This window comes from Maylandia zebra, linkage group LG5 (assembly GCF_041146795.1).
Source record: "Maylandia zebra isolate NMK-2024a linkage group LG5, Mzebra_GT3a, whole genome shotgun sequence".
NCBI lineage: Eukaryota > Metazoa > Chordata > Actinopteri > Cichliformes > Cichlidae > Maylandia > Maylandia zebra.
Genome location: NC_135171.1, coordinates 41,030,424 through 41,042,923, shown reverse-complemented (window position 1 = coordinate 41,042,923; position 12,500 = coordinate 41,030,424). Strand labels below are relative to the sequence as shown.

Genomic DNA, 12,500 nt, shown 5'->3' with positions numbered 1-12,500 from the left:
TTGATTGCTGCGTACTTATAATAACAAGGATTATGAAAGGCTCATAACTGAGATTTGAAAAACACAGATAGAGGTGATGTGGCTGCTGAGGCTGTGTGTGTGTGTTTGATGACGTGACCACACGTTTGCGTGTTTGCTGAAAGTGTGTGTCGCGTGAAATCGGGAGCACGATGATTATTTTTTAAAGGATCTGCTGTGTGTTTATGCCAGCTCGTGCATTTTGGATATTTGAGCGGTGAAAATGAGAAGAAACAGGAGGCGGCGCCGAGCGCGCTCAGGTAGAGACGCTGCAGAAAAGGCCCGAGGTCGCTGCTATATTCGTCCTGTCAAAGCGGCGCTGTGCGTTTACTCAGTTGGCACAAACTTATCGACTCGTGCTCGATGGATTTCTCATCCCTCTGTAGTTCGGGCCCTTCGAGGTCGCTGTATTTGGCCGGGAAAAGAGAGGCGGTTTAGACGTGGGGATCTGTGTTGCTGTTTAGGATAAATCCATGGTGTTGTGCAGCGTCATCGATGAATCTGCTCATCGGTGACGCCGTCTGTGCCCTCCTGCCAGCAGAGACAAAACCTGAATAAACGTGTAACACAGAGGAGGAAATCGAGCAGCGACTTCCTGTTGATCTTTGAGCCTGAGAGTCAGCGGCTCCCTGTCTGTAAGCGGCTTACTCTCTCGCTTTTATCCTTTCTTTCTCTCTTCGGTTTTTCCTTCTGTTGTGTGTCATCTTTTCTTTGGCCTGTTTTCCCCCTCTCAGTGTTTCTTTGGGCTTTTTCCCCTCCTGGGATTATTTCTGCAGACCAGTCGAGCCTGATGCAGATCTGCCTCAGTAAATCTTACATATTCCACCGTCCACTCACCTCCCACTCGCACTCTTCCTACGCTCTCTCTCTGCTTCGGCGGCTCGAGCAGAAACCTGCAGATATTTACTCACACATCCGCACATTAGAATCACAGATCTGTTAGCAGACGGGACGCGTTTATTACGAGCGTGTCACCATGTCAATAATGTTCAGAGTAATTTGCCTCTTGGTTGGTTTCATTTTCAGCTTGTGCAACAGAATCGCACAACTCTGCAAATTAATGAAGCGCAGCTGACGGAATTGATGGAACACGAGAAGCCGAATAAAAGCTGGACGTGAAAGGACCCAACGTTTAACCGATGACTCGTTCAGCAGTGAAAGCTTGCGTTTGGCCTCGGGGCTGTCAGAGCGCGTCTGCAGACGTTGGTTTGTTTGTTCTGCAGCTTTAATGCAAAGCTGTCGGCTGATGGTCACACGTTAGGACTCTGAATGTGACAGCATGCTGGAGCAGTGTCGTCATGATTGCCTCACAACAGTAAAGGCTGAAAGCTGAATGCATACAGAGCGTCTCTGCAGCAGATATTTCAGGTATGAATCGGTAACGTCTGCAGGATTTTGCAAACAGCTGCAGTTGCAGACATGGTGTAGTCGATGGTGTCCTATTGAAACAAGCTGCATAAAGATTAGATGGTGAATCATGCAAAGCTGCTCCCAGAACAAAAGTGTGGAGCTGTAAGTCATTCTATAAAAGCTTTGATCTGATCCTCGAGGTTACTTTAAAATGTTTCGAATACAAACATGAGAACGGGACTGTGTCGATTTCCTGATCATGATCTGAATTAAGCCACGAGGAGTTAAAAAGGACGCACAGAGCCAACAGGTACACGTCTGAGAAAGTCTTTACACAAGTAGAAAATGTAAATCTATTGATACCTTAGAGCAGTGGTCTCCAACCTTTTTTGCGCCACGGACCGGTACCGGTCCGAGGCCCGGGGGTTGGGGACCGCTGCCTTAGAGGATAAAGATCAACTCTCCAGATGGTTCCTATGTGCATGTCAGGCTCCCAGACCTGTTTAGGATTCAGTTTAGCTCCATAGGAGGGATGTCAGGGTGTTTGGACACAGGTACGGCGCTAATTATGAGTCTGTGTCATCACAACGAAGATATGCAAACCTTCTAAAGGTCAGGTGGTCACAGGGCAGCCAGTGAAAACAAAGGAGGGAAGTTTGTAGGTGAAGGAACATAAACTGCTGCAGACATCACATCATCCCTCCCTCGTGTGTGTGTGTGTTTAGTTTCAGGCTTTGTGATTATGAAGACATGTCAGCTGGTCCTCACAAAGACACCGTGAGAAAGGGAAGGGTTAAAAACAGCGTGCATGTGTATCTCATACACATTCTGTGTGTGTGTGTGTGTGTGTGTGTGTGTGTGTGTGTGTGTGTATCAGAGATCTATAACCTGAACCGAGAGCACCGTCCCGTTAAAAGCTATCGATCGGGTCGTCCTTCTCCCCTCCCTCGTTCCATCTCGGTCTCTCTCGCTCTCTCTGCTCCCTCTTTAATCCTTTGTCTCTCGCTCCCTCTCCTCTCTCTGGGGTGGTCTCAGGTTCTCTCAATCATTACTGTATGGAGACAAAAGGCTGCAAGGAGGGAGATGGGGCTCATATGACCCAGCAGAAGGGACAGAGTGATGGAGGAAGGACGCGAGGAGCCGATAGCCGGGTCATGTGATAGTGTAAGTAAGTGAGGAGCAGTAAGGATAAAAAAAAAAAAACCCAGATTGTAGAGAGAGGTGACTGAAGGTGGGGAGCAAGAACGGCCAAAGTTTGAGCCGGTAATTGGAAATAGGAGGAGAGAAGGATGTGCAGAACATACTGAGAAAGAGGAGAATGGTGAGGGGGATGATGGGAGTTGACAGGAGGGTGTAGGTGCTGATGGGAGTAATTTAACACTTCAGTTCGATTGGGTGTCAGCAGGGACCCCACGGTTCCCCTTCAGCCAGTCGGCTTCTCGTTCTTCACCCTCGACCTTGACTGGAACAAGTTTTAGTGATATTTTTGTCAAATCGTCTTACGATATGACAAAAATCATGGACAATCCATAGAAAAGCCGCACCTGACTAAAAGCCGCAGGGTTCAAAGCTCGTGCAAAAAGTAGCGGCTTATAGCCCGACAGTTACGGTAGTTTGGGGCTTTATTTTGGGGAAAAAAATGTTTTTGCAAATGATACTTAACAAACTTCGGGGGGGGGGCTCGATGTTAGCTAGTGTTACAGAAATGTTCCCAAATGTCACAGAGACGGGGGCGGTAAATGGGTGTCTTTATTTAGAGCAGCAGCTCTTTCGTGATGTAATTATCTCCTAGTTCTTCCTGTCCATTAAGGGATTTTTTTCTTTTTGGTGGGGGGTTGGGGGACTAGAGCTCCAGCTCATAGCTAATTCACTCATTAGTCCGATGCCAGCCATCCATTTCCTTCCACTTAGTGGCAACAGGCTTCCAGTCGTCCCTTTCCCCATCAAAGTTTTCCAGCGTCTCGCTCCTGCGGCCGCGACGAGATCTGTCAGTGAGGTCTGGGTCCACCCTGCCGTCTCCCTACAGAGGTCCAAGCTCCTCAGCCTTCCTGTAAGGGAGACCCAGACTCACTGTGGACGATGCTCAATCAGCCACTTGTATCCGCAGCGTCCTTTTTACCTCCCGACCCCAGTCCAGGGTTGGGATGTAGATCAGATAGATCCTCCACGTTCCCTTCACTCGTGAATGAGAATCCTGAAATGCTCGAGGAAGCATCTCTCTGCAAACCCAGAAGCAGCAATAAAGCGTTTCCTGGCACGCACAGAGCACAGCATTAATCAGCAACAATTTAATAATCACGCTTTTGAATGTAGTGAAACCTGTGCTGGTTCCAGCCTCTTAAATCTGAAGATTTCTTTGTTGTATGACTGCAGATTGTAATTTTTAATTTAACAGGGGATCTGAAGAAGACACCTTGGGATGTGAAAAACTGGAAATTTAGGCTATTTTTGACATTCTGGTGATAAAATGAAGAATAAACCAACTGGCAAAATGTGCGTCCCATTAATCAATAATGATAAAGGAAGAAAGCGCTTTATTCCTCGACTCTACTGTTGGCAGGATTCGGATTTATTTTTTCCTTTAATCGCTTCCGTTGAATCGTATCCAGAACCCTCGGTGGTCAGAAAAAAGAACAACATGCACAACTTTCCAGAAGAATTTCAATGAGCTGCAAATGAAGATGATGTCGTGCATTTCTTTTCCTCCTTCTTTGGTGAATAAAGAATAATCAGATGCTCGAAAATGCTTTTTCAATTATCAGAATTGTTGCAGAATAATTTTCTGTCAATTGAATAATCAGTTAATCAGCTGCTTGTTAACTGAAAACATGCTGGGGAGGAGTCTGCTAATGACCAGCGTGAACATGCAAGCGATGAGTGTCTACGTGCTAATAGGAACCTGATTATTGTTGGAGGGGAAAAGTACTACAACACACACACACACACACACACACACACACACACACACACACACACACACACACACACACACACACGATTACATGTACTGCAGCAACAGTAGCTGGATCTGCAGCTGTCTAACTGAAGGACATGTTTAAGTGCTCATTAAGCTGCGTTAGTCAAACCAGCCATTACACTGCCATCAACACATCACCTCAGTCCGAATTATGAGATTTGACATGTAATTTCCTGTGTGTGTGTGTGTGTGTGTGTGTGTGTGTGTGTGTGTGTGTGTGTGTGTGTGTGTGTGTGTGTGTTTCTTTTGATCATGAAATGTAATCTCCGCCGAGGTGACCTGCCGAGCTCGAATCCTCCTCGCTGTCACTCAGCTGAACAGAAAGTGGAAATGGGAGCTTTGTGAGGATGGGGACTCACTTCTCACTTCTCAGAACAGCAGAGCTGAGATGATCCTTACATACAGTCTTCAAACCAAACATGTGACGTTCAATGATCCACATGTCCTCTAGTTCATGTAGTTTAGCTCTTTGAGTGCAGGCAAAAATGACTCCTAACCGATTAACACTTGATGTAACAACATTACACCTGGTGTGTGTTGTTTCCGTCCATCCTCCACACGTCTGACACCGGGCTGAGTTTGGTTTCATGTGAACAGAAGAACAAGAATGATCTGCAAAATGCAGTAATGTAACGAGTGCAGTACAGTCCCAGTCCTGGCTGTGATTTTAATATTGACATGATGTGGAATCGTCACCTTTCTTGGCAAGAACAGAACATCTGAATATTTGTGAAAGAAGAATTTATTGGGAGGAGCATTTACTCCTTTATTTAACTCCAGGAAGTAGCAGACATGTCTTTGTGTTGGAGGCAGGCATTCGCAATAATAGTAATAATGATAATACTGTATACTTTATTGATCCCCATTCACTCAGTGAAGCAGTGGGCAGCCACCAATCCAGCGCCTGGGGAGCAGTGCGTAGGGACGGTACCTTGCTCAGGGGTACCTCAGGGTAGCCGTTCAGTGGATTCGAACCCCCGACCTTCTGATCATGGGGCCACCTAATAATTTAAAAGTATTACAGGACACAGAGAGCAGTCCATTTTTTATTTTGTTGATCCGGACTTGCTCCAGGACGCTCTGACAGCCATCACACGTTTGATCTATCAGTTTAAAAAAGTTCTAAAGTGGATCTGAATTCATGAGTGTGAACAGGCATGATTTCTGCTGTTAAAACATATAAATGTACATCATGCTTAAAATACGTTGTTTTCATTCAAATCCTGCTGTTTTCATTCAAATTCTGTGGTTTTATTTAACCTGCTTGAGTGTTTTATGGCCGACTCCGAGCTTCTCTTTGTTCTGTTCTTCAGAAGCTGCCTTTCAGTCAAGCTGACCAACCAGTGTCAAAGACCCAGCATCATCTGCTGGTTTTTATTGGAGGAAATTTGGTACTAATACACTCATATTGCAGTATTTCACACTGTGTTGGACATTAGATGAAGGAGACAACCACCCTGCAGCATTTCTGTTTCCAGACGATGAGTTTGACGCTCATCCCGCTGTGATAGCGTAGTTTGGGTGGAAACACGAGTAGTCCCAGGAATCCGCAGGATTTCAAAGGTCCCTTCAAACCTGAGTTTACTGCAGTTCCAAAGCAGTTTGAAGACCCGTGCAAAATAAACGACTCCGGTTCAGTGAGTGACGGTAATGAAGGACACGTCACAAAAAACACGTCATATGAATCTGACAACACAAAAACAACGGTGAGAGTTTCAAGCGCCTTCATGATTTCTGCTTCCCAAGAATATTGTCCCAATCAGAAATGTTTAGTCCTGCAAGCCCCGCCCACAAAGTTCCTGACTTCCTGTTTGAAAGCACTCTTGCTAGACAGTTTTGGGGGATAAATTAGGCTCTTCTCCATGAGTCTGTTCCAGGGTTTCTAGTTTTTGGGGGAGAACGGGATCTGAAATGTTTTTCTCCAACATTTTGCTATCAGTAACTTCCTCATGTGTGCCCGCCATACTTCTTGGCTTGAGAGGGTTTTTTCTGCTAAATCATTACAGAAATACATCAGAAGCTTAATGAGCTCACATTTCACCAAACTGAATTCATTCTGTGAGTTACAGCAAAACAGCTTACTGGAACGGTGCAGGCTGAACGCGTCTTTCACAGAGTATGGTTGGCCGTGCTCTCTGAAAGACGTACTATAAATAGACTCAAAGCTCTCGCTAGCCTTACAATATCCATCCAGCTTATTCTTCCATCCACCCTTTCATCCAACCAGCTATTTTATGCCTCTTATCTGGTCCCAAGCTAGTCCAAACATCTGTCCCGGGGTCTCTCCCATCGTCCTGGACAAACGCCTCACTTAAGAAGCATCCTGATCAGATCAGATCGCAGTCGTAGGTGAGAGCAGGAATGTAGATTGAGCAGTAAATCGATGGCTTTGCCTTCATGATCTTCTCGCTCTTCACGCCAACAGACCAGGCTGCTCCTCGATCCTCGCATTATTAAGGTCGCAGTCCATAATGCAGCGCTCTCATTGAGGATGATGTTACTCTGGTACTTTGTCCATTAGGATCAATATTGGATGCTGTGGATCTTTCCTGATCCTCAGATGTGAGACACCCAGTCACTCACAGTCTTTAGGCTGAAAATTTTCTCCCTACAACAGAGAGCGGAAACCTTCAGCAGCCATGATAAAATGTTCACAGCGGTGGATATCTCCTCCTGGTTAAATGAGCCGTTCCTGAACGAGTCTGTGATGTCGATAAGTCCTTGGATTTGAGGGCAGAAACTGAGAAAGGAGGAAACGGCTGAACTCGGCTTGACTCCTTCAACTAAAGGCTGGTGAATTTTCATGCACGGCCTTAAGAATCAGACTAAGTCTAAGTCTAAGTCACGTGGCCGCCATCACCAGCAGCCCCGAGCTTAATTTCATGGCCTAAAAGTAAGATCCCATCTGAGTTTATAACAAGACTATAAATGTGCATAAACAGTAGATGGGTCTGCATCCTGCTTTGTTGTTTGGTGCTGCGGGCTCATGCGCTTCAGAACATCTGAAAGATAAGGCGAGGAAAAAGAAGAGGAGCGAGAAACAGGGGCACTCTTCACTAAAAACATTTCTAGAGACGTCTGCAGTTCAGACGCTAAAAGAGGAAGTAAATTAAATATAACACTCTGAATGAGCAGGATGAATGGAAAGGGAGGGGCAAGAGGAAGCGAGGAAGAAGAAAGAGAGGATGTGTGACGTCTGTGCTGCCGTGTAAAAATAAAATGTGTCCAGTCACTCGGTCGAAGCGCTCGCCGAAAGCCAGCACGGCTGAAGCACGAAAATCTGAGTGAAGGCGAAATGACCGTGAACCCGGAGAGAGGAAGGTGACCCGGCGATTTATTCACAGTATACGAGTGCAGCGGACGCCACAGACCAGAACATAAGGAGGTGAAGTTAACGGTGTGAATGAGAGGGAGAGAAAGCAAAGGGGTGGAGGGGAGATGGAGAAACACAGCTGATAATAACTGATACTGTACACACTTTAATTACGCTTTTAATTTAAGCTACTCATTATCACAGTTCATCACTTACAATAAAATGAAAATCAAGTTTCTATTCAAATGTGCACAGATTTTAACTTCACGTGTCTCCGTCTGCTTGAATTTATCTTCATATATTACAGAACTGTTTTCACAGTTACACAGTGGTGGAAACATAATTATGCTCAGAGGCAGGGGGCTTTTTTTAGATGAAGTGCTGCACTAACCAAGAGCTGACAGACTTTAAACACATCCATAAAACATTTTAATAATCCTGTAGTCACTGCAAGTCACAAGACTCACATGTTTTTTCTACTTCCTCAACCAGCCAAATGTTTCCTCCCAAAACCAGCAGTTATCCAGCACAAGTGATAACTGGATTTTCAGAGAATAACCATATCGCAGACGCACGTCTAGACTCGGCATTTTAAAGCCTCAGCTTTACCGTGTTGACTGCCAGAAGTAACTATATTTAAACCACAGGGTGGATTAACCACAGTTGATGTTGGCAAGATTGGTTACGAACCTGCATCCTTACAGATGAAACGTATCCTTACATTAGAAGTATTTGTGCCAGAGCGTCCATGGCTGGGACAGGATCTACTCCTGGAGAATGAAACGCATGCTTGGTTAGTGCTGCCTTTCTGAGCCCAGAACACTCAATAAACCTTTAAGAAAAGGGTAGGATCCAAAGAATTAAGAAAATTTCATCCACCAGCACCCACCTGGACCCCAAACATCCTCAAGCCATGTTATCCGGTCTTTAAGGCTGTCGTCATTAGCTGTTTCCAGGTCCAAACTCGCTTCAGGTCCCAAAGTCAAATGAACACTGTGACATCACTGAGAGTTAAAAACTGTCTAAATTCTTTCATCTTTAATAAAATGATCGATTAAGTTTAACATCCAGGCATCCATGAAAACAGAATTTATGATGTTTAATGGAGTTAGAAGTTAGCAGGAAGTTAGCTCGCTAGTTAGCTAAACATGATATAGCATGTTCTGACTGAGAGATTTCTGACAAAATTCAAACGTACAGCTCTGCTATCACTTCCAACATAAATGAAGACAGAAAACTAAACAGCAGTGACGTTTGTAGGGTTACTGAAGTTGGGCTAGCTGGTATATAATGATGTGCTACGTGATTGCTAGCGACACAGCTATGTTAGCATAATATAAACACAGTGAAGCTGGAGGATGAACGCTAACTTTTTTCCACTCGATAAAAGTTAACGTGAGGGTTCCCGATGGTCAGGAACAAATGTAATCGCATGGCAGGATGCTGTAAACGGACCAAACTTCAGTCAGGAGAACAACTGAGATAATCCATCCACAATACGAGGTTAGTCATTCATATACTGCTGCATGGGCTGCAGCTACATCGTAAGGGTTTAAACACTGAGCTTTAAAATGAACAGTGGTGGTAAAAACCGATGGAGGCTGACAGTGATCACTGACTGTTTTTAGGGGCTTGTTGAGATTAAATAGAACAAGATACAAAACATTAAAACATATTAAAAACACAACAGCCTTAATAAACAGAGAGTAGTTTGGACCCTGGGTTTGGACCCAGAAGCAGGATTCATTCGTCAACACGGAGATGCTGATGCATGCTTTTATTACCAGTCGCATTGATTACTGTAATGCCCTGCTCTCTGGTCTTCCTAAGAAGAATATTTCAACTTTACAACTCTTGCAAAACTCGGCAGCTCGTGTGCTGATGAAGACCAGAGGGCGGGCCCACATTACACCGGTTTTAGAATCGCTGCACTGGCTCCCCGTGTGTTTCAGGATCGATTTTAAAGTTCTTTTATTGGTTTTTAAATGTCTTAATGGTCTTGGGCCTTCTTATCTCTCAGATCTGCTTTTACCATACGAACCCTCGCGGACCCTGAGGTCCTCTGGTACTGGTGTGTGCGCGTGTGTGTATGTGTGTGTGGGTGGGGGGATATATGTGTATTGAGAGTGTGGGGAGTGAGTTGGAGGGTGGGGTGGGCTGCTTTTAACTATGTAAAGCACTTTGTGCTACATTTTCTCTGTATGAAAAGTGCTTTATAAATAAAGATTGATTGATTGATTAAAGACCGTATTGGTCAGACAGCAGATGGCTAGCAGTTGAGTGACCACGCTTCCAACTTCACGTCAATAATAACAATAAACTATTCTTATAAGATGCATAATGTAAACATGCTCATTTAATGGTTGAAGTTGGGCACTTTAACATGGGGGTCTGTGGGGATTGGCTCCGTTTTGGAGCTAGCCTGAAGAGGTCAGTCAGTGTAAGTGGCTAAACATACAATGAAAACATTTCATTAGGCTCAGTGCACATTGATATCAGCCTGGAAACAGATCTAAGCATCAACAGCTGTGTGCGTTCTCCATTATGACTAAATAGAACCAGTGTTTGGCTTTAGAAGACGATGATGACATATGTTCTTCTTGATTATCTTCCATCTCTGTTTCACGGCTGCTTTCATTGGATAAAATATCATCATGAGAGAATTTCTGTTTGCTCTCATGTGTTGTTTATTTGCAATATTGAATACAATTTATTGCTTTTTCTTCCAGAGTGGTTTTGTGACCTGATCGTTCTAAACCTATAGATTCTGGCTTGAGGCGCTGTACTGGCACTTGGAAATGCTGGGCATGGAAAGTTGAAAGATTTTCATTGCCACTTTTCTGCTCACAAAGTTTCCTCGAGAATGAATTTCCACCAACTACCCGACTCACATAAATGTAAAAACTTTCACTTTTTAATGTGTCCTCTGGCTTTTTTTTGTGCAAATTCAGAGTTTTTGTCTGAGGGCCATTTGGTTATGTGGAGATAGTACTGTGTGGATTTATCAAAGCTTTTACATTGAAAACAGCTGCCTCCTGGTGCTGGAAATAAAGCTGACAATAGCAGAGAGACTCAACCATATGGTTAATTTGAGGGTCCCAAAGCGGCGAGCTGAAAATGGAGTTAAGCAGAGCCGACGGGGCTGGGATCATTATTCATAATCAGCAATAACAACGCACGAGCTATTCACACACTGATGATGTAAAAGTTCGTTTTGTTTGTCAGCGTTTGTGTCGTTGCTAAAGCTTTTTGTGCAGCCTTTATAAAGCTTGGATGGATCCTAGACTGTAACTCTAAAATATCAGTAACTATACCCTAAATTGTATTTAGAGTATGGTTGGAGTTTACAGTAATTTGCTGCCATTTTTATTTATAATAAGCTTTCCGTAAGTTAAATTTGCAGCAGTTCTGTGATTCAGCTTCAGCAGGGCCGTTAAAATTTCCTCTGCCGTTGGTCAGTTATTCTCTGGTTTCAGTTTACAGCCCATATTTTGCCACAATCATTCTGCCAATTACAGCCATCTGCTGTATAAATGTACTGCAGTATCTTACAAAATATTACTGTTGAAATATGTGTTAGTTGAATTGTAGGGGCCCTTCTTTTTCTCCGTAGAGGACGTGATATTAAGTGTGCAGCTACTGCAGTGTGTGCTGTGCATTAGATGGAGGAGGTGCACAGAGATATCCACAGGCAGGAATGATTTCCTGTGTCATTCAGTGGTGCATTATGGGTAATCTCTCACTGAGTGAGCTCCTGTGACTGGCCAGCACGTCATGGAGTAGGTGGGAGGTGTTGTCCAGCATCGTCCTCATCTTGGACAACATCCGCCTCTGCGACACCACCTTAAGGGAGTCCAGCTCCGTCCCCGTAGCGTTACTGGCCGTGCAGTTCAGTTTATTGAGTCTGTTGAGATCAGCAACAAGTCAGTGGTGTAGTGGGTGAACAGGAAGGGGAGAGGACGGGCCCTTGTGGTGTCCTGGTGTTGCTGACCACCTTAATAGAGACACAGCGACCACAAATATTGTGATCTTCCTGTCAGGTAATCGAGAATCCAGGACACGAGAGAAGCATCCACCTGCATCGCTGTCGGCTTATCACCCAGGAGGGTCAGCCCGATGGCGCTGAATCCACTGGAAAAGTCAAAAACGTGACCCTCACAGTGCTGCCCGGCTGGTTCAGATGGGCGTAGATACGATGATGGCGTCCTCCGCTCTGAGGCGGGGTTGCTAAGTGAACTGAGCGGCGTCCAGATCTGGTTGTTTGTTCTTTATGTGTAAAATTATTGTTCCTCTGCTGTGAACATTAGTGTGACTCCTTAAAGCTGCTGTGAAAACTGCCCTCTGTAAAGTAGCTGAACTGCTACGTGATTTGTGAATCAGACACATCAGCCAATCATTGATTGTCTTTCAGTGTCTGACGTTCACACACTTGTGTTGCTGCTTGATCCTTAGTTCACTTCCAACATCTGTAGAAAGGACTCGTCTCCTTGGCAGGTGCTGACAGGAAGTGTCAGACAGACTTAGAAAAGTGTTGAATATAATTCTCAATTAGGCAGCTTTTCCTTCCACAGATGTCAGTGTGCAGCCAGCCTCCATGTGTTTGAGTCAGGCAGTGCTCGGACTGCTGCTCCCCGTCACTCGTGTCAGCGCTGCAGCCTGTGAACTCGTGCTAGCACCGTTAGCACCCCGGTCCTCCTCAGCAGGCAGCACTGCTGAAAGCACATCAGACCTGCTTCATTGTTATATGTAATTTAATGAGTTAATTTACAAATTATTCAATCAGTTTTACAATCGTCACTTTACAAAGAAAATACAAATGTGCACACATAAAAAAAATGTCTC

The 12,500-nt window shown here is 44.7% G+C and overlaps 1 protein-coding gene across 6 annotated transcripts in view; it reads left to right on the top strand.

The window, feature by feature from the left end:
- The window catches only part of pcbp4 (poly(rC) binding protein 4), a 195,710-nt gene that overhangs the window by 47,008 nt on the left and 136,202 nt on the right, over positions 1 to 12,500 (top strand). For 2 of the 6 annotated variants that reach the window (XM_076884383.1, XM_076884385.1), the window contains exon 1: positions 7,670 to 7,730. The exons of the other annotated variants lie outside the window; for them this stretch is intronic. The gene's annotated coding sequence lies outside the window, so the exon portion shown is untranslated. Of the gene's footprint in view, positions 1 to 7,669; positions 7,731 to 12,500 lie in introns of those variants that run through there. 6 annotated transcript variants of the gene reach the window in all.